The sequence below is a fragment of the Tachypleus tridentatus genome, chromosome 1 (assembly GCF_004210375.1).
Source record: "Tachypleus tridentatus isolate NWPU-2018 chromosome 1, ASM421037v1, whole genome shotgun sequence".
Lineage (NCBI taxonomy): Eukaryota > Metazoa > Arthropoda > Merostomata > Xiphosura > Limulidae > Tachypleus > Tachypleus tridentatus.
In genome coordinates, this window is record NC_134825.1 from 35530323 (window position 1) to 35554885 (window position 24563).

A 24563-nucleotide genomic window follows, 5' to 3' on the forward strand; every position below is an offset into this window, starting at 1 on the left:
GTTTGTTCGAAGCTAAGCACAAAGCTGTACAAGGAGCTGTCCGTGCTCTTCCTGATGATGAGAAACCCATTTGAAGTACAACTGTATTCTCAAGACGGTTGGCATAAATATTAAAACTTTAATTAAAATAAAATACAGAACAACGTTTCGACATTCTTATGTCATTTTCAGGTTAACCAGCCGTTTATCTGTGTTCTGTCCGCCATCGCTATCGAAACGCAGTTTCTAGCAGTGTGAGTTCTGTAACAGATTTACTGTTCTACGTTTATTCTAGTGCCTATGATTGTTTCTGTATAGTAAATTATAATACGTGACAGTCCTCAGACATAATGCTGTGCTACTGTAGAAGCTTTTTGTAACCATGAAATGCTTTGTCACATATATAGATTTAATCATCTTAGATTTAAACTGGTAACAAAAATAAGATGTTTCACCACACGGATAGATTTAGTCATCTTAGATTGGAAAGTTTCCAATTTTTCTTAGGAATTACTGGTTAAATCTGTTCCAAGTAACATCAAATGGAAAAAAAAATACTCTTATTATTTTATCAAAAATCACACTTTGTTTATTAATTTGAATACATTTTTTATTTATAATTAAGAACAAAGCTAAGCAATAAGCTATTTGTGCTGTGCCCATCACGAATATCGAAACTAAGTTTCTAACGTTGTTAATTCCTAGATATATTTCTCTGCTAAAGGGGAGCTTAATGCATTTTTACGATATTCAGTATTACAGATTGTTTCCACTTCACATAAATATGATCTTTAAGCTGACCTTTCATATTTTGTGTAATTTCATTTTTTCTCTCATACAGTGTTTCACATTTAATTTCCTATATTTAGTTTGACATGTATGTTAAATACGGATCTTTTCTGCTTTCTGAATATGCTATCGTGAAAAAAAAAGTTATTCAATTTTTCAGAATTCAGCCCCTTTCTTTCTTCTTCAGATCAGTTTTCTTCTGATTCGTATAACCTAACAAGACCTTTTCAGTTTGAAAGAAGCTAGTCATGTCTTTCTTAACAATATAAACAGGTTTAAGTGCTGCGATTTTAGAGCTAACTTTAAATTGAAATCGTTCATACAGTCAGGAAGACTGACAAAGCAATTTTCAGGAAGAAAATGAACTGTTCAAAACTTACAAAGGAAGAAGACTCACGACATAAACTCATTCTATGTCTAACCAAATATTTAGCAAGTTTAAATGGTGCTGTTATTTATTCCACATCTGAGGAATAATAACTTTTTGGAACTAAGTTTTTTTTTCTATTTCTGTGACATTGTGTTAAAAATATAAATATACGATTTTACAGAATTTAAATTAAACTTATACTTGAGTACCAAGATGATAACAGGTGGTGTTTCTGTATTTTGTCAACAATAAATAATAAAAATTACACTACGTTTCGAATGGTATATTCGATGTAACTGTGGAGTTGTGTAGTCTCGGTCTTAGAACATACTTTAATTCGGCAATGGTAAAAATATTACTTCGACGACAGACTTGAATATCGAGGGAAGTTCTATCAATCTTCTATGTCCTTCTAAACCGTGTAGTTTTCAAAATAAATAACAAATACTTTGTACAGTACACTTTATTTTCAAGATAAGTTGGAGATGAAATAGCTCATCCATCCCCTCAGTTTCTTTTAAAATATTATAAGTAAATCCCATCTTAAAGTTATTCTAGGATTATATAGTTTGGACAGTTACAAACGAAGAAGCAGTCATAAAAAATTCATGAGGTTCTGTGTTCTATACAAAATACAGAAAGAACGTTTGCTGTGATTAAGCTAAATGCAATACCCCTTATCGGTTACTGTCATTTTTCGCCAAGAAACACGTTACGAGATGAGTAAAACTCTCCATCAGTGACTAATGTTTCGTAGTTTTGTGAACTATGTTTAAATAAGTAAATTCGTATTCCTTCTTTCTCGGGAATAGCGACAAGCAAGTAAAATTGTTTTGTCTATAGCACAAAAATATGCAAAGATCTGGAGTTTTGTTTTACTCAAAACAGTTATTCTCCTTGTATTGATTTCACTGGAGTTTTGTTTTACTCAAAACAGTTGTTCTTTTTGTATTGATTTCACTGGAGTTTTGTTTTACTCAAAACAGTTGTTCTCCCTGTATTGATTTTACTGGAGTTTTGTTTTACTCAAAACAGTTGTTCTTTTTGTATTGATTTCACTGAAGTTTTGTTTTACTCAAAACAGTTGTTCTCCCTGTATTGATTTTATTTACTTTATCTTAGGGGATGATTGTGTTTTTTATAGCAAAGCCAGATAGGGTTATCTGTTGAGTCCACCGAGGAGAATCTAACCCCTGATTTTAGCGATGTAAATCCGAAGACTTACCGCTGTACCAGAAAGGTACTGGTCAGAAAACAATGTCGTTTCTTAGTGCTTAGAAATATTTTAATTTTCTCTCAGTAAAATAAAATAAAGATCATGTCTTTTATCATACTGGCCGTTGCTTACAATGATTTCTTTACAATACTATCTAGTACACTTAATTTACGATTCTCAGTTTAAAATCTTTGAACATAAAAAATGGAATTTTTTCAAACTCAGCTAAGCAAAGTAGTCTGACTTAAAATGCCCGCAAGCAAGACAGGTTGATAGAGTGCCATCAGAATGCTGCATCACTGAAAGACCAGATTTTGAAAGAAACTTTAAATTATCGTAAAAACTGCTGATGTTCTGTTATTGATTCCAAATTACCGTAGCAGCTGATTATATTTCTCTAACGTTCCTCGTTCCCTTCTCTCTCGTCCTTCTTCCCATTTCTTCTCGTCTTTTTATGCTGTTGACTCGTCGTTCTTTCTTCTTTTTGTCCAACCGCATTTTTAAATGCTACGTATTTTAACGATTACTTTGAAAATTACCATAAAACTGCTTTTCGTAGAATTTTTATACCGTTTGTCGACAAGAATGATCAATAATTACGCAAATATCTTTCAATTCAATATATATGAGAGAGATTTGTTAAGTTTATGTCATGTTAAATCAGTTTATGATTCAATGCCTTTGGTTGGGGAGTTAAAAGCTTAAGATGCCACTTTGATTAAGTTGTTTTCATCTAGTACCTCAACTATGTTTTATTTTACGAATTTCGATTAGTATTAAGAAACAATAAATATATAAAACCAAACCTAGGCAATAATTACTCAAATATGCTTTAACAAAAGAACAATGTTTTCAAATCATATCTTGTAAAAAAAGTGTTTGCCTCAAATTAACTTGGCAACAGATTTATTTTACTATATAAAGGTAGTGAAAAGTGCTCATTTTAATTTATTCAATGTGTGAAAGTTTGTAAAATTCATTTCGTATTTGGTACGAAAAATATTAAATATTTCTAAGTGTGTCATCCCCTTGTGGCATATTCATACAAATCCATAAAACCAGATTTCATAAAAACAAATTTATTTCCTACCTTCTTACAATATTAAGATCATTAAGTTTTGAATGTTTTTTTCTAAAATTTGTCAGATTGTAAAAGGTTTTGTATAATCTGAAAGACAAAACTGTTTCCAAAATATCGATATTCATTACTTTGAATGTGTACCACCAGATCTTTATAGAGTTTGGAACGTATCATACATAGTTTGTAAAGCGTGTACTTCTAGTTTGTTTCAAGGTTCTTAGATGATTACATTTCCAACTGGTCAATCTATTTCACTCAGCCAAACAAAGCCTCGTAAAAAACGAAACTGACTAAAGTTCGAATGACTTCTCTCATCATGCTGACTTTTAAAACTTTTTCACCACTCATTCTTCAAGGGAAACGCCTGTTATGAAAAAAAGTATTGTAAACATTTATGTGTTTACGCAACTCTTTAAAAAGTGTAAGATGTTTCTACAAATGATATTTGAATTGCTTATAAGCTATCATATAATTATTAGCTGGCCCCCTAATGGCTCAGTGGTATGTCTGCTGACTTACACCGGGTTTCGATACTTGTGGTGGGCAGATCACAGATAATCTATTGAGTAGCTTTGTGTTTAATTCAAAACAACAACAATAATTATTAGCTATAACAAAAAAGTGCTATTTCACAAAACAAAAGAAAAGTCAACGAAAGAAACAAACAAATGCAGTTTACAAACGCTTTTTCCATTGAAAAATGAAAGAATTTGTAAATGTTTAGTGCAAAGTTATTAGCAGTAATTTCTAACACCTTGATTTTCATGGCTGTCATATTTAAATTATATTTTAAATTATAAGCTATATAGAAAAATGTGTCTTATTTAAACCCATAACATACTGGTTAAATTATTAATATAAATAAGAGCAACTAAGCAAGTTGGTAACAATGATCAACTTCCAACTACTAATCTGAAAAGATAATTCTGTTTTCATTTTTCAATAATTTGCTACTCATTCGATTACTGTAGCATCATTTACTTTGTGTTTCAGCATCAAAATTGGGAAAATAAACGTAAACAAAGTTACATCATCTACAAATAAATTAAACAATGTTTATATCCACACTGATCTTTTGTGCAAAAATTTATCTTATTTTCTTTTTTCTTTTATCTCTATACAAGATAAAAACCCTATTAAAAAGTTTGAGGCATACAATCTTGTTTTTATTTCTTTGTATCAGCCATGCTAATTAGATTTTCAAAACAATATCATTCATAAAGTGTAGTCCTCTAATCCATGGTAAACATTACATAAATTTTCACACCGAAGGTTTAATTACGTTTAAATGTTTAATCATAACAGCTAAAAACACCTAATGAACATAAGTAGAGTGTTGCTGGTAGATAGCCTGCTTCAGTTCTTTTGTTGGCTTATCTGTAGTTGTCAGGCCCCATGGAAACGAGTTAAATATTAATTAAAGAAAGTTTTATGTTTTTCATAGAAAATTAAACAAAGATGTAAAATTTTGTATTATATATGTTTAGTTGTATACAAACAAGCAAAATTTGTTTTAAATTTTTATGGATCCTTTCTGAATGACTGATCTCCAAAATATCTAGCATACAAAATACAGCTTTTAAAGAAACATAATGTCATGTGTAATGGATTTATCGTTATACGTTTATTTTAGTACCTACACGTGTTTCTTTTTTGTATGTGACGTATATTCTTGACTCTCTATTGCGCAATTTCCCCTGTTCTTGAAATTTGTAGAAGGTTCTTGAAAATAAGAATCAATAATACTTGTTTAACGAAAACGTACTAGAATATTGTTGAAACATTGAGAAACTCACATTGTTTGTATAAAAGCAACACACCAACAAAGGAAAAAAGATTATTATTATTGGTCAGCTACAGTTATGCACTATGAGCCTCGGAAGCTATAATTGTGATTAACGTTTATTAATCATAACACTACAGACATTGATCGGGAAAATTTGTAGATTTTAAACATTACAAACCATTCAACTTCAGTGAATCAACTTTGAACATCAGTGCTTCTATGAGGACATTAACTATCTCATTCGGTAAAAGTCAGCTTATAAACAGTGTTAGGCCAACCAAACTAGCTAGCTTAAGAGAGGTGTGACAGTATTAACTCAGGATTAATTTACTCGTTTTGGCCTGCATCATGGATAAAATATTCTGTTATAGACCAGATAGAAGACTCAGTATAGTTTATAACTTTGTAAAAGTCTTGTATATAAGCAATATTTATAATAACTATTAGTTATAACCGTAATTATGAATTCAATTTTTTTGTATATTAAAATATAGTTGTATTAAGAAAAGGAAATTGTGCGTATCAATCTTGTTGGTAAATATTGTAAATTTGATAAATACTAACATTTAACTAACTATTACATTAAAATAAAAATTTACGGCTACTTGAAATCTTAATATCTAGTACTTGTAAGATGGTAAATCAGAGACTCGTCTGAAATAAATTATAATACATAACAAATGGAAAACGTAACTTTTAGTTTGTGTGTTCAGTTAAGATGCTCAAGTATTTATTAGTATTTCTAGAAACTTACGTTATTGGTGTATTGACGTAATATTACAACAGCCCCCTTTCTTTTTTCACAATTCCAAAATGAACTTTAACCTATAAGAAAAATTCTCCACTTGCCAAGTTCTATGTCGTTCATATTTACAGAGTTAGATCGTCACACGAAGTGTTCGTATTGATTTGAGCTGACGTAAAATATATATTAGATACACATCGGAACAAAAACATTGTTTTGTAATAATGCATACTACGTTTACAAGCAACAAGTCGAGTGAGTAGAAACATTCATAACATAGGCTACTCTTTTTGGAATGACAAAATAATCCCACTGTTTGGTCATGCTCGATATTATTGCGTATAAGCACATTTACCAAATTGGGAACATTGTAGCACAACATCTAAAAATCACGTGTAGGTTTGATGACAGTGCTTTCCGAACATGACAAACGTTCACTGCATGATAAATTGTAAATAATAACTGAAAATCAAGTTTGTAAGAAACTTTTATTGACACAGGCTCTTAGAGTTGTACTCCATAAATATTGGAAATCTAAGAGAGTTGGAAGCGCGCGTTATCCTGAAGAATACGCATTTCTGTTTAGTTTCAGTGAAGTAAGACAGCTCTGAAATCTTGACAACTGATCGTGGATGTTTCAGCGAGTTGTAACCTACTTACCTCTGTTCTGAAGTGAAAGACAAATGTGCTCATTCGGCCAGGTGAACAACTTCAGGTCACTTGTTTGTGGAAAGCGATGAAGAATAGTTTTCGAGTGTCAAAGTGTGACTTAACGTCTGTAAGTTTCAAATGCCTCCTCTTTTAAATCCCAAAGAGTATCACAAGATTTTGAATGAACATCTTTCAGGGTCATGGTCGCTTCTTTTTGTTCAACAGAAAAATGCTCCTCTTTAGAAAACGTATTCAAAAGTCCAAACCAAAACCTTTCAGTCGTCAACAACTAACCAAACTTTTACAACAACAATGTACTCAAACAGCATTAGACATTGCTTGAATCACATTAAAAGTACTAGCCGATTACCCGCGACAACAGTGCTCACTTGGGGTGCTAGCGTGTGGTAGGAATGACTGTGAATGTGGCTATAAACGATTGTATAGTAACCTATGTTGATTTTTTTTTCTTATTCAAAGACAAAAGACATTTACTTAGTTATTGGTGAGCAACATGCACATTGACAATGCTAATTAATGGTAATGACGCTTTGTAACTCTGTATTGTTTGTTTGTTTTTAAATTTCGCGTAAAGCTACATGAGGGCTATCTGCGCTACCCGTCCCTGATTTAGTAGTGTAATACTAGAGGGAAGGCAGCTAGTCATCACCACCAACTGCAAACTCTTGAGCCACTCTTTCATCAACGAATAATAGGATTGAATGTCACGTCATGACGCCCCAACAGATGAAAGAGCGAGTATGTTTGGTGCGACAGAAATTGAATGCGCGACCCTCACATTACGAGTCGAGCCCATGCCGGGAAAATAAGAACAAAAGATTGAAAAATAAACATATAGCGTAATATTCTTATAAAGACAATAAAGTGTAGTAACATGACCATGGCTTTTTTTCATATTCATATGTTGTTTTTCATACCGTTGAGAATGATATGAAATGTAGAAGACTGTTCTTCACCTTTTATAAATATTGACTGGATATTTTATAATATTTTTTTTTTTTTTTTGTGTTATAATGTTGAGTACTTTAATATATTTCATATGAAAATCAACTCCAAAAAGAAATGTATGATAACATATAATTAATTAACGTAATGAATAGTTTAGAAAATAGTTTTGATGCGTAATTTATCTCCTAAAACTTAAAACATACGAATTAATATCCGGTTTTCGTAATGGATCTTTATTGTTCTTGTTGTTTTCTTTAAATTTGCAGTTTTAATGTAATCAGTAAACAAAATATTAAACTGAAATATAGTCAATGCGAAGTAAACCATTGAACTGAGCAATTCTTATTCACTATTTATAGGGCTAACAATATATGTTTTCAGGTTTCTTGAATTCCAAATTAAAATTGCAACACGAGTTTGGAGATACTTTAATATTACGTCCATTTTTGTCTATTTATTAGAACTACTTTAATTGTCTGTTCCTTATAAAACATATATCTATAAATACGCTTAGAAGAGAGATAACTATATATTCCTTCTCACAGCTGCAGTAATCTTTCTTCTCACTTCTATTACATTGATAAAGAACAAAATCTATGATCGGTGGCCTTCATATTCTGATCTCTTAAGTTGTTAAGTTCCCAATGAATAATGAGAGAAATTTACGGACTTCCACCAGTAGTATTTATTGTTCGATTCTCCTCAATAAACACAGTAGATAGCCAAATGTGGCTTTGCTTCATCAAAGCAGGTCCTACACCTTTGCAGCCTGGGACCAATTCATTTTTGTAATTTTTGATGAGGCTTGTCCTCCTCAAGTACCTAATTAAATAACCCGCTGTGACATGGCTAAGTCTTACCATCAAGGTGGAAGCAATAGTTCTATCAACACATCATCAGTTATAAAATATACAGGTGTTTCATCAGTTGGAGGAAGGTATTCCTTCAAACATGATATTAGCCCCAAAAGATGCTTATAGATTGATGAGGAAATTTCATAATGAATACTACCTTCTTCATCTTGGTTTTGTAATTCTCTTAAAGTAGAAAAGACTTATAATTTCTCATCTCAACTCGATGTACCCAGAAGTTATTTTTATTTTTGTAACTGTTTCTATCTTTTCTTGAATTTTAGCTGATGGAAATGTCGCTCCAAAACCAAAAAAATAACCCTATTCTTCATTTCATCGAGTCTTTTTAAGACATTTCCTTTTGAACTCCACATTGTAATAGGAGATGCGCGTGTTCACTTCCTAATTGTTTGCACAAACTAGTAAAGATTGTGAAATTTATTTCATAATAACGCCTCTCTGTGAATACTACCATGGATCCATTCACAGTCTCGTGGTTTTGTGGAATTTGCTGAGCTTTTACAGTAGCGAACACCATTGGTACTCAATCCAATACATTTTTTTTCCATTGAATACAACTCTGAATTATAAAATTATTGATTAAGTTAAAATTTTCGTCAGTTGTTGTTCTTGTTGAAAGTGGTTTACAAAACAATAAATATTCATGAATTATGTCGTTATAATCATATGTTACAAAGGACATTAAATTGACATTATCTGCTATGTCTGTGCTTTCATCTATTTGTAATAAAAATTGAGTACAGTGAACTCGATGTATAAGAATTTCATTATTTTCCGCCATATTCACTGCATTATTAGATAGAGACAGTAAATTCAACTGAGTTTCTTGTGTTTTTATAAATACGAGATGTAATTATCGTTTACTGAAGGAAGTATTAACGTTTTTACCAACAGTAAAACCTGTATAACTTGTCTCAGCTATTAGTTTCGAAATTTCATATGAGGCCATAATCATGTCTTCATTGAAAGATCTTGTGGAAAAGATATGTGAAAATATTTGTTTGGAAAAACAAACTATTTTATTTTTCTTATTTATGAAAAAAAAATCTATTGACTTACTCGAGTATTATATATGTTTGGTATACAAGTAATGTTTCAATTTTGATGTTTTCATGCTCTCGTTTGATAATATTGAACAACAAAGAACACAGTGGCAAGTCATTATAGCTATAACCACTTATAAAACCATACCTCAAATGTTCATCACAATACTGTCGACCATTTGTTTCTTTTCTTTGTTATCAAGCTGCATATCACTTCAACGCTTATGATTAAGCTTGTTATTTTCATTAACTTCAGCTTCACTAGAACTGGGCTGCATTTATTTTGAGTCGAATATAAGTCCTAGAAATTTTGCAGATGTAGCAGTGTGAAGGAGTGCTCCATTCATATAGATCTGATTTTGTGCTTTTTTATGTTTAGTTAATTTTGCGAATACTACTAATTGTGTTTTAGTTGTGTTTATTTTGATTTTATGTTTTTGACAATATTCACTTATTCTATTTAACTGTGGTTGCATGTTTGTGGCTGCTATTGCTGAAGTTGGTGCACTTTTCCAGACTGCCACGTCGTTTGCAAACTGTGAGGAGTATCCATTATTTGGATCTTTTAGAGGCAAATAAAAACACTTTAATTCTTGAGGGTTTGTTTGTTTCTTTTAATTTCGCGCAAAGCTACACGAGTGCTATCTGCGCTAGCTGTCTCTAATTTAGCAGTGTAGCCAGCTCTTGGGCTACTCTTTCACCAACGAATAGTGGGATTCACCATCGCTTTATAACGCCTTCACGGCTGAACGGGCGAGCAGGTTTGGTGCGACGGGGATTCGAACCCACGACCCTCAAGGTTGCGAGTCGAACGCCTTAACCCTCTGGCCATACCGGGTCAATTCTTGAGAGACTTAAGGTAGTAAGAAAACAGTCAACTTGTGAATTTTATACTTTCGTAACCTTAAATACAAACTTTCAATTTTTCTCTTTGTTATATTAGCTTAATTTAAGGTCTGAGAAATTCATGTTACATTAAATGAAAATTTAAATTACAATATATATTTGAAAATATTAATTTTATTAGAATATATTTATATTAACTTTTTTTTACATTTTTCATTAATATACAACAAGGGCTTGAAAAATTTATAAAAATGCAGGATGGTAGTGAAAAGATTAAAATTAATTTAGCTTATTTTTTTAGTTTTCTACGGATTGTTTTTTACGTACCCGTACCGGGTCGCGCACCACAATTTGGGAAACGCTGCTCTATCGCAACCAATCATAAGTTGTTAGAAATTTTCCATGTAAACTTTGTGCCATCTAGTGGAAATTATAAGCCTAATTAAACAATCCGTCTCGCCAAAATAAAATTAATAAATATTAGAAATATTTCGGAAATATAGTTTTCAAAGATTCATTAATTTCATTCTCGTGAATTTGTTTTTATCGTTTGTACATATATTTATTTATTTATTTATAAAATAAAAAAATCAATTGGAAGATTCAGGCACTTAAAGAGAATGAAATAAATTGTGCCCTTCACAAATGACATTTCTAATGTAAAAATACTAAAGAACGGTAAAACTACTTCAAACTCTGGTCTGCAATTGTTTAACTAATTATCCTACTGGCAGAACCAGCTACTTCCTGTATAACAACAGGCGAATATTTAATGTATTTTCAGTCTCAAGCTCTATGGAACAGAGTGCCTGTGTTCAGTCTTTAGTTTGCTGATATACGAATCTCTGTTTCGATGCACACCAAAGCCGTTCCTAAATTTGTAATATCGACCGAACAATTATGTGCGTGTATGTAATGAGGGTAGTCATTTGGATAACACAGACGCATGAATCGATACATTACTAAATTAAGCATTTTGTTAACAGTACCACATGGCATGAATCCTTTTTCAAAAGGTACGAAAAACATTTACTTTTCGATATTAGTAAAATATGTTCAAAGTTTTGAAAGTAAATCTTCAAAGACTAAAACCTAACTGCTTCAGGCTATTTTTCGGAAGTGCCCGTCTTCAGTGTTTTGTTTTTTATCAACATGCACCGAACGTAATGATATGTAGATACACTCATAAAAGCGATCTTGTCTTCAGCCTCGTACAATACCGATAACTATCTGCCATAAGCATTTAAGAAAAAAATATCTTACGTATTTTGTAAAGAAAATACTAAATTTTTCATGAGCGTTTTGGGGAGAAATGTTTTAAAGGGTTGAAATATACTCTATACTAACGTACTTTAAGCTTCTCAAACGAGAATCTAAAACATATTTCAAAACGAATACAAAGAAAATGGTAAACAGATTTTTGTGACGAAACGTGTTTTCCCACGTTTTATTTCATTAATCTAAAATTTATTAAACATAATTAAAATAAAATTACATAAATACATCTCTTTCTTTAGTTTCTTACCGCGAACCATGTATCAAAATGTTCTGTAAGTCAAATGTAAACCTTTGACTCGCATCATTCAGAACTTCTAAAGTTCACTGCCATCAGGATAATCCGAGAATTAATCATTTCACGAAACAGAATTTCCCGCCTTTGAATAGGAAATTTGGTGTACTGAGAAACAGATGAAGTATTTAAAAAATTCATTTCTGATTGCGTCAGGAATTAAACCATAATTTAAATCGAACCATTGAGAGATTTAAATCTGTAGTTGGAAAGAATACTGTAAATTATTTTACAGCTTAGAAAAGTCGTGACTTTTAATTAATCTTTGATAGAAATGTTTGCGAAATATATTCAACTACAGTTTCCTTTCTTTAATAAATTATTGTTGCCGACTCCGAGAATAACATTGCAGAGTTATCTTTAATCTGCAACGATGCATGTTTACGTTCTCGAAGACTTATTTAATTTGAGTTCCGTTTGGTTACAATCTCCTGTGCGTGCTTTCAAGCATATGCATCAGTTCATGATATGAAATTGTTTCTAGTAACCACTCATGAATTAACCTAGCTACGATTTACTCCATACTAAGATTATCCTTCACTGTATACGTAAATACTATGATAAACCACATTGCTCTTTACTTTTTTTTTGCCTCTTTCTATCTACAAGTTATCTTATTCTCCTCTTTCGCTATATTCCCAACTATTACTCTAAACTATTTTATCTGTAAATTATCCATTTGTAGAGCTTTAATATTTTAATCTTGTGCGATGCTATGAAGATTAAGATGTCTGTATAATTGGTACTGCTGGTTCGTAACGTTAATTTAGAACTATTCGTATTTCAGTTCCTTGCAGCAATTAAATAGATTTTGGCGAAAAAGAATTTCCAAAAAAACAGACAATATTTTCAATAACGTAGATGAATGTGGAAAAAGTATATAGTAAATTACCTACGGTACAGTGTTTATGGCTCAACGATTCTCTTGTAATAAGTAAACAGAATGAATATTCTATTATAGAAAATTTTCTTTCATACTGTATGACCAATTTTAATAAACCAGTCACGTAACACACATATTCTTTGTAAATAGATTCCCAAATAAATTCAGCGGCATCTTAAGTAACTTTGAGGTTGTATGTATCAAAAGAAACTAACTCATTGAGTCAAGCTCTAATGGACAAAAAATATGGTATTTTGAGCATTGACATTTGTTACTGCCAGGGGCGTAGATTTTTTACACCCGATGGGGGGGATGATTTTTGCAACCACTTACGTGGACTGTTCAATTTGCAAATTGGTAATTTCTGATTACGTGAACCAGAAAGCTGTAAACATGCAGTCACAAAGTAACATTGTTGCCACAATACTTGCATGTATACTTAAGCCTACTGACTGATACTTACGAACTATCGTTTATAGATCGAAAAGCTTAGAAGCACGCCTATATTAAAGATGTACATTTCAGCTACTGAAAAAGCCTACATCTAGGCCTAATTATGTAACTCGATTGGAAGAACAAACACACAATTTGTAGGCTTGTGATGCAATAAAATAATTCAACAGACCAAACTGTAGGGGGGATGATTGTATGCACCATACCCCCCACCTAAAATGAGGGGGATGTATACCTTTATCCCCTCAGAATCTTCGACCCTTGTTACTGCCCAGATGTTTCGTCGCATTTTGACTTTTTCAAATGTCATATAAGTCAACAGAGCCTTAATGATAATGTTAGTATCAGAACTTTGAACAAACAAAGATATGATTATATCTTCCATCGGTCTCTTTGCCAAGAAAATATCATTTAACCACCTATGTTCTATATTTGGGACGGTTTTCTTACTGAAAAATTAATCTTCGCCCATATCAGTTGGTTCTTGAGAAAATGCTATGATGGATCAGAATAGTTTGGATTTGTCAGAAGTCAGGGTGACATTAAATTTGGCATATTGCCAACAAATATGGCTGTGATACAGAACTAAATTTATACTGATTTCTCCGCCACTGATTCTGAATATTTTAATAATGGCTCTTTTTCTGTTTGATGTCGTTTTTTGCTTCGTCGTCACATTGTTAATTGGTTGTTGTCGTTTTGTTTACCTGTTTCTGAATTTAGTGCAAAGCTACACGAATCTCAAGTTTAACAAGTTGGTAATTAGAATTATTTTACTACAAAAAACAAACAAATATAACCCACACACTTTGTTTGTTTTGAATTTCGCGCAAAGCTACACAAGGGCTACATGCACTGGCCGTCCCTAATTTAGCAGTGTGAGACTAGAGGGAAGGCAGCTAGTCATCACCACCCATGGCCAACGAATAGTGGGATTGACCGTCATATTATAACGTCCTTGCGGCTGAAAGGACACCCATGTTTGTTGTAACGAGGATCCGAACCAGCGAACCTCAATTACGAGTCGAATGCCTTAACCTTCCAGCCATGCCGAGCCTGGTTGTCGAACCATCCGAACTTAGATTTATTTCTTAGAAGTGCACGACTACAGCTTTGCTCATTCAAACAACAGAACCACAGGAGCTTTAACAAAAATAAAAAAACGTTGAATTTGTAAACAAATTTTTGAAAGTTACACAGCAAAAGTATTTGAAACGCAAAACATGTTCAAGTACTCTTATTATACGTGCGTCTGCTTTCAAATGTGCAACATTTGTTATTGGCATAAAACAAAAAAATCATATACTAAGATGTACATAAGTATTAACAGACTAAAAAATAATGCAGAATTGTATGAATTTTATTACTTAAAATTTTGCAATAGAAAAAGGTTTTTATTCAATTTTAAAAATACATATCAAAATTACCATGCTTACATGAATCACTCTCAATACACCCTACACTTACGCATACATTTGTTTCTTTCGTACAGTTCTTTTACTTTTCTTATTTATGCTTATATGCAATGGATAAATAGACATCCGTTTTCCTATATTATATTATCTTGGTTGTAAAATGTGTCAAAACTGAACAAAATATGTAACGATATTTCAAGACACGGTAAAAAAAAAGTCCTATTGGATTCATATGGATTTCTCTTTCATAATACTTCCTTGTAAACTGGTAAACAGCATTTACAATATACATATCTGCACCATCTTCAAAGGCACAAATGCTCAACCAAAAGAATGGGTCATCTAAATGCACCCCGACAGACAGACATTAATCTTTCCAAGTTATATTGTTGTATAATAACACAGTGCGTGGTATTCTCTTCCGTACTCAAAATTGATAATATAGTACGAACAGCGTGATAATTCTATCGTACCTGTATATTTCAGTGATGTCGAGAAAACCCACTTGTAGAGAAAAATAAATATGTAAAAACGGCTCGTTCGGGTTGAGAAAATATTTTACATAGAGGAGCGAACAACGTTTCGACTTTCTTCGGTCATCGTCAGGTTCACAAAGAAAGAAAGAGGTAACTGACCGAAAGCTGACCGTATGTTTGAAGGGGTTTGTGTAATTGAGTGTAGGAATGTAGATGGCGTGCTTAGATGTTGGATATATTTATTAATATAGGTATAAAGGTGTTCCTTTGTATTGGTTTATTTTGGGCTTGAGTTGTTGTATAAGTAAGGCTTCTTTAATTTTACGTTTGTTTATGTTTGTTTCTTTATTTAATATTTGGATGTTTTCTATGGTTACACAACCACCATCAAACATGTGGTCAGCTTCCGGTCAGTTACCTCTTTCTTTCTTTGTGAACCTGACGATGACCGAAGAAGGTCGAAACGTTGTTCGCTCCTCTACGTAAAATATTTTCTCAACCCGAACGAACCGTTTTTACATGTATGCCTGTCTATTTGTTCTTGCTGCCATTTTTTAATCTTATTTTTAGTTGGTAGCTCGTTCTGGTAATAATATCTGACAATTAGAGAAAATTGTCTGCTGCTTGTTTGTTTTTGAATTTCGCGCAAAGCTAAACGAGGGCTGTCTGCGATAGCCGTTCCTAATTTAGCAGTGTAAGACTAGAGGGAAGGCGGTTAGTCATCACCACCCACCGCCAACTCTTGGGCTACTCATTTACCAACGAATAGTGGGATTGACCGTCACTTATAACGCCTTTACGCCTGAAAGGGCAAGCATGTTTGGTGCGATGGGGATTCGAGCCCGCGACCCTCAAATTACGAGTCGAACGCCTTAACCCACTCGGCTTTGCCGGGCCTAGTCTCCTGCTAATAGATATATTAGGAATTATATAGAGTGGAAAGTAGCTTGTTACATCCATTACCTTAACGGTCAAGTTATAAAATAACGACCATTTTATAAATGTGCGACTTACCTAGAGTAAAAATAAAGCTTATTTATTTATATTTCACTGCAGTATTTCTTTTAAAGAAGTTAATATTTGTATCAACTCCATTATTGCTTAAACAACGTTTTGCTTTTGCTTAAAGTGGTCAGATAGATTCTAACACTCAGTCATACACTTCTTAACGTCATGGATAACACTGATAGAAGAGCCATCTTTCTTTTCTTAAAGTAGCACACCTTCAGGACATGACACATCAATAACTATTTTCTTTTCGTACACCAGTTGTTCAGGAAAGTGGAGAAAGACCAGAAAACGCACTTCTTTAGTTCTTCGTCCATTAACTGTCCAACTTCTGATAAGTATGATATTTCAACTTTATCGTATGTACCCTACAGCAGTATACTCAAATAAATTACAACATATATTATAGTTCTTTATATGTATCATATGCAGATCTTGATAAATTACAAATATTTATACACGTAGTCTGTATTTAAAATAAATATGGTTTTCTTCATTAGAAGCGCCATCCTTTGCTATTTTTGTGAACTACTGTGGTAGTAAAATCTTTATGCTGTCACCTACGTACCAATTTACAATGGCCAGATGTTTGCCTGTCCTTCTCAACAGTTAATCTCAGAAGAAAAAAAAATATCTGAATGTTTTTTTCCAAAAAGACATTACAGGAAATTTATTTATTTTTTCAGTTCCTAAAATTTTATATCGATATCAAAATCGATCTTTCGTCCTTACTATGTGTTGAACGATCGACCCGAGAAAAAAACTTACCAAGAACAAAAATGTTTCTTTTTTGTGATGAAATTTCACCAGTAAATCTGGACTTCAACCGTCGACTGGTTGAAAGAAATGTTTCACGAACGAAACAAATGCAGAGAGGAACTTGAATATGCATTTGTGGTAATCCAGTTTACACATATAAATATGTTTCATCTTCGTATTATATATATATATATATATATGATATTATTGTACCATGCCGAATAACTTTATTTAAATTGACTATCTCCTCTCTTTACACTTCTTACAGAAATGGCAACTTTCATAAAACGTTCACTTCAGTAGCAGTCTTTTCTGGCGCTCTGTAAAATGGCAAGAAACTGTGGCATCCAGCCATTATTTAGCGAACCTAAGCGCTCCATTGTATTTATCACACCCATTGCATCGACACTCAAAGAGTTTTGTTAACAATATGTTGCAGTTGGTCTCATTTGCTAACAAGTAAGCGAAATTCTGTATTTCTTGTTGAAATAACACAGAGAATGATAAAATGCGGTTGTAAGCGCCCAATCATATAGTAAGTACACTACGATCCAAAAGCTTGAGTTGACTGCACATTTTTCGTGTTTGTTTGTAACTGTTTCTGGAACCTCATCATTTACTTTTATCGGCAAGAATGTGCTAAAAATATAAAATAAGATTTTCTAGCAAAATAGAAAATAACCTTTTTAATTCAACTGGTATCCATTGACTGTAATAACAAAGGTTTTATATTTTCACCAAAATTTCAAATATCTTTTATACGAGGGCTGTTCAAAAAATACGCGGACTGTTTGAATTGCGCGGCTCCAGTTGGTTCCAGGGAAATCCGCTTAGTGTCGCTAGGTTCGCACAGATCAGCTGATTACGACGCCATTTCCCGATTGCAGATATCTTCATTTGTGTATTAGCTACGCGGTTTTAAGTGAAGTGCGATTTTTTCGTTTGGTGGATTTCAGAATGAATTACCTGAAGGAGCAACGACTCACTGTGAAATTTTGTGTTAAACTTGGAAACGCTGCAACTGAAACTTTTGCTATGCTTAACACGGCTTACGGTGATGTTGCTATGAAGCGTACGGCATGTTTCAAATGGCATGAACGTTTTAAGGATGGTCGACAGTCCATTGAAGATGATGAGCGTCCTGGTCATCCTTCCACGTCAACTGACGATCCACACGTCGACAAAATCAACACCCTGGTGCGGGCAAATCGACGTCTGACTGTCAGGGAGCTTGCTGAAGAGTGTGGGATATCAGTTGGATCTTGTTACGAGATTTTGACCGAAAAATTGAAGATGCACCGCGTTGCTGCGAAATTTGTGCCTCAGAACTTGTGAGTTTTTGGCCAAACACTCGATCACTGTTCTTCCCAACCCCCCTACTCACCTGACCTTGCTCCTTGAGATATTTTCTTGTTCCCCAAACTCAAAAGACCCTTGAAAAGAAGAAGATTTGAGACGATTCCGGAGATTAAGGCAAATGCGACGAAGGAGCTGGAGGAAATTACAAAAGAAGCGTACCAGGACTGTTTCAACAAGTGGAAACACCGTTGGGATAAGTGTGTGCGTTGGGGAGAAGAGTACTTTGAAGGGGTCTCAGACCTGTAACTTCTAAATAAAGTACATTTTGTCGATTTGCCCGCACCAGGGTGTTGATTTTGTGAGTTTTTGGCCAAACACTCGATCACTGTTCTTCCCAACCCCCCTACTCACCTGACCTTGCTCCTTGAGATATTTTCTTGTTCCCCAAACTCAAAAGACCCTTGAAAAGAAGAAGATTTGAGACGATTCCGGAGATTAAGGCAAATGCGATGAAGAAGCTGGAGGACATTACAAAAGAAGCGTACCAGGACTGTTTCAACAAGTGGAAACACCGTTGGGATAAGTGTGTGCGTTGGGGAGAAGAGTACTTTGAAGGGGTCTCAGACCTGTAACTTCTAAATAAAGTACATTTTGTTTTATGACGTCAATTCGCGTATTTTTTGAACAGCCCTCGTATAAGGTATTAGAGAAACTGTGGCCTTTCTTTCTACAGACATGCAAATGAAACCGACTTTAACAATACTTGTAAGTTTTCTTGAAATACTTAAAAAAATAGTGCAGCTCTATTAAACAAAATATGGATGCTTTGCACGTCGTGAATCTGTGGGGCCTTTCAAAGTTATAATGAGTTTTGTGTATGTATTAAAAGTTATTTTATATGCAACTTCTAATGTTATAATCAACCATTGTTTTCGAGTTAACTCTCAAGACTATTTCTAAGTTTAACAGTTCAGAACATGAATATTATATTATATAAATGATTGTAATTTAATAATATAGATTAACATAAATGTGTTAATAAGCAACGAATGTTCTCTTAGATTTCATGTTTATGAATGGTATAAGCACTAGTATAAACTAGCGATGACTTGGAAAATTTAGTTGAAATATTAATAAAAAAGGTTGAAACTCACTGTTGTATTCTCATTATTCCGAGACTAAATCAACGAATATGATGAAAGGGCATTTATTTAATCCTGTTAAACAATTGTACTTTATAAAACCAGAAAGTTTACTGACTCAAACGGTCCTCAATAAATAACTAAAAAACGTTTCTATATAAGCCACGACTTTCTGTGTTCTGTATTCATTACATCATCAGTTTATGAAGTTCTTATGAAAACAATTAAACCTCCTATTACTAGGATTAAGCATATATGTATGTATATGTATCTTATTCAAGTAGTATCAACTATTCAATGAGCAATAAGAAAAAGTAAGAGACGCTCATTGAAGATTTATCAGTAAAACAATTGCCATAAAGACAATATCTAGTAGTTACGTTTAAATATAACTTGTTTTTGATGTACTATTTTATTTTGTGCGTGTATTTATTTTACATATCATAAACAGTTAACTGTCCAAAACATATCTCGGAATGCACCTTGGTTTGTTATTTTCCTAGGTTTCGCCCTTCTTTGAGAAGGAGATACAGACTGACAGTGAAACATGTCAGGAGACATCAGTTAAAACATGTGTAACATATTCATGGTTCACAAAGAAACACGTCCACTTGAAACTGGTTAAACATATCGAGTCACAGATCTCACGGAAAGTGGTTAGAAAAATGTGAACTCGTTTTAAAACCATCAATACAGTCAGCCGGAGACCTAAATAGAGCAAATTATTGTTAGGAAATCAACAAGACAATCGCCATTTGACAATATGGATTTGATAAAACCGGCGACCTTAACGTTAGAAGTGAACCAACAGCTCGAAGTAACTGGTATCTGGACGACAACTGAGCTCCACTGTTTCAAATCAAACTTTAGAAGGTTGATGTTTATGCTAGGAGACCAATGGTGCGGATTTTTCTGAGCTTCCGCCAAAACAAGGTGTCTTCAGCAGGTCAAGGATGAATCTTCACAATATAACAGACGTGTACACATTCAGAGAGTGGCCAGACAAAAATAAAACAATCTTATAAAAGAAAGACTAGCGTATGATAGAGTTGACAGCTGCTGGATGAATAGTGCTACAACTTGGCTCGATAAGCACTGTGGTATATAGTGATGCTTAGCTCAAAAAATACAGTTTAAAAGTTTAAACTGAATTTGAAACTGATTAAGCACATATGACATGTGCTAGGGAAAGCACGTGACAGCATTTGATAGGAAAGCGGAACACATTAACCGAGTATCTCGTTGATTTACTCTTGTTAAATATTTTAACATTTATGTACATCATGCATGATGAACATCAATTTCCGTTCCCCAATCACTTATTCAGTTAAAGTATCAAACGTTCATTTGGAACAGATACACCAAAATAGTAAATTTGAATATGGGACCTCATGGACTATCATTTAATTGTTTTTTGGTTTAGCTAGTATATATAAACCTTCAATTATCACTCAAATGGTTTGAGTAGTATAATTTCGAGGCGTAAAATTTACCTTACTGGTTATAAAACGATATGATAATAAGGAGTCTGCAGTTTAAGCTTGTGGAATTTGATTTGGTTTTACAACAGTTAAAGTATCAGTGATACTAAACACAAACAGGCAAAACAGTATAAAAACATTTCTAACACCTCACAGTGGATTTAGATTTATACGGTTGTGAGAATTATTTCAGTTAAATGAACAATAAAAGTTTATCCAACATCATAGTTTTGATACTTAGTTAACTATTGCTGTTTGCTCTTAGCATGTTTTAAGCCAAATTACATACAACATTACTACTAGGTTTTTGTTTTTTTCCCAACTTTTTGTAATATTGTCAAATAATATTGTATATGGATCTCAAAATTAATTTGTTAAACCTTTAAACATAATTCGATAAAATTTCGACAAACTATTCATGTGCAACGAGATTTTTTTTATTTCCAATAAAATTAAGTTTCCAACTCATATCTAGAATGATCAAAGTTTTAAAAATCGTGATAATAACAGTTTTAATTCATTTATGTCTTGTTTGGCTGTTTACTTGTTGGTGTTGTTTTTTGCTCAACTATTAAGCTGCTCTGCTTCAGAGCATCATAAATCAGAATATACAGATTTCTTGATTTATTGTTAACTATTGCTATATAAACAATATTAACATTTTTTTAAATCTGGGTATAAAATCAGTTAAAGTTAAAAAATCGTTAAATGTTGATGAAATAGGCACCCAGTGGTATCTGCAGTATCTCTAGGGACTGACATCGCTAAAAATTGAGTTTCAATTCAGTGTTAGGCAGGTATATATAACCCATTGTGTAGCTTTGTGCTTAATTGCGAACACACTTGTCAAAATAAGTTAAAAAAACAACAAATATGTTTCGGCTGCATTATTTGTTTAACATTGTAATCGTTTTCCTAATACTTTACATCACTAAAACGGACGTTTATCTTTTTGCGACCATGCATTTTACAGAAACTAGAAACATTTGATTAACGAAACATAAAAACTTATTTTCGACTGGGAATAGAAAAAGCGGACATACCGAGTATCCCTCCCACTTATACATGGTGAACAAGGTGTTAAATATTTTGTATATTATATATGGTGAACAAGGTGTTAAGTATTATGTGTATTATATATGATGAACAAGGTGTTAAATATTATATATATTATATATGATGAACAAGGTGTTAAATATTATATATATTATATATGGTGAACAGGGTGTTAAATATTATGTATATTATATATGGTAAACAAGGTGTTAAATATTATATATATTATATATGAAACTATCTTTAGTCACGATTTACAGCCCTCCTTTTCTGTGCAAATTATCATTTCTTGTTTTAACAAAGAGACTCAGCGGTTAATCAGTGAGCTTACAACTCTAAAATCTGAGCTTCGATACCAGTGGGGGTCATGACACAGATAGCCCTTTGTGTAATCTTGTGCTTAACTATAAACAGACAAACAAGCAAAACCTTTTATATAATTTGTTCTTTGAGGTCAAATTTTTATAATGAATAAAATACACAATTTAAGACTCGAAACGTGCACAGTTAAAATGGGTTCTATGTTTGTGATTAAGCGTTGAGCGTTTATGATTATTGTAAATAATACGATGCCCGAATGAGCCAGTAGATTTTTTGCTGTTCCTTCAGGAGACAGCCGATTCCAATAAAACTTGGTTAAAATCTATATTGTTTTACTATTTATGGAAACAGATCATTAGTGTAAAAAGTACTTTTAAATTTCAAGGATAAATAGCATTATTCACTACGTTTTGTTCGTTAGTTTTGTTTTCTGAATTTCGCGCAAAACTATACGAAGACTATCTGCACCAGTCGTCCTTAATTCAGTAGTGTAACAAGAGGGAACGCTACTGATCATCACCACCCATCGCCAACTCTTTGATTACTCTTTAACAAACGAATAGTGGGATTTACCGTATAATTATGGTGCTTCCATGGCTTAAAGGGCAAACATGTTTGGTGTGATGAGGAGTCGAAGCCGCAATCCTCAGATTTCGAGTCGAGCACCCTAACGACCAGGCCATGTCGGGGCACATTAGCTACTAGGACATGTGTTGGTACATATAGGTCATACTTATATTAATGTTTCGTTTTCCTACTACATTTTACACTTGTCGCTGTAACTGATAAAATGTGAGTCAGTTCTTTGTCTCAAGCATTTCCAAACTCTGGATGATATGAATCATGATTGATATCTTGAATTTGCATGTCAATCCATTTCACTTTCTTCGTATTTTACCTTTCTATTTTACTAGATACTCCCCCTTAATATCTATATGTTTTTTTCTTATGTCTTCGCTTTCACTAAATTGTCGTATTCGTACGTGTATTTTGGGCGTCTTACATGTTGTATAACAATTTTTATTTAAAATCTAATTGAACAGGATTTCTTCCAGTTTTACTTTGAGAATTTTGTGGACAATTTATGCTGTTATTTTAAATAATAACAAATTTATGGAAAAGGATTATAGCTATGTGATGAATTTTTGTTTGTGATTAAGCACAAAGCTACACAATGGCATATTTTTGCTCCGCCCACCACGAGTATCGAAACCCGGATTCTAGCGTTGTAAGTACCCATAAATACAGCTGTGTCACTGGGAGACGAGGCATATTATAAATGAATGACATATAAAATCAATCCAACATAAACTGTTACAACTATCTTGAACATTTAGTTCAGAACAAAACTTTTAGAATACGTAAAGCGAGGGATTACTCTCCTTAGCTCGTGCATATCGATCTATTATATTGTCGTCGTGCTGAGGAGACAAGCAATTACCAATTTTTCCATCATATAGATATGTAAACAATGAAATTCTCTTATATCTTTATGAAGAGTAAGACGCTTTGTTCCCTGGTTGGACTTAATGTGTGACATTCGTGCAGTAGCGCTTATCCTATCATTCTTCATCACAAGAGATCACACCTTCTTTTAACTTGGTCACGTGATGTATTCTCTTGAGGACATGATCCTACATGTCATCACATGATAAATTGGGCGCATTGTGAACGAAAGTGTCATTGAAGAGTTCCTTGGGGCCGGTTGTTATCTTTATGTGTAGTTTTCTCAGCAAGATGTGAATCAATACAACATATTATGACATAATAAACACCATTCTGTCACACCTGTTAAATGCCTGTATATACTGTGTCGTCTTCTAGATATATCAAAGTCTATCATTGGGGGCTTATGACTAAACATAATAGATATAAACTGTGTAAATAATTACAATAAACTTGCGTTTAGAAAGTAAAACGTTGTTTTATATTGTTAAAGTTCTTTGTTTGAAACAAGGACGTTGTTGGAGGAGTTGGCTTGGCCGCATTTGTTGTAACTATTAAACAAACTTTTTGCTCATATTACATCGTCTTGAACTGAGTTATTTTTGTTATTGTTCCGGTTGTTTTCAAGCAAGTGCGCCCAAATCTCATTCAACCGCAAACAAAATTAAAGAAACTTAACATCCGTATACGAGTTTTATTTCAAATGCTAATTCATTTGTGCTCCAAATACACAGTGTAAAATTCGCGCTATTGATACTCTAAGTAATACAGCGATCAATCCAAAGAATTGAAATGTGAAGCATGATTCTTCACAACGAATATTTAAATCTAGAGTATGGCCTATACTCCTGATACCATCACCCCAACTAGTTTGTTAATAAGGAATTCATTTAAGTCATCTCTAGTG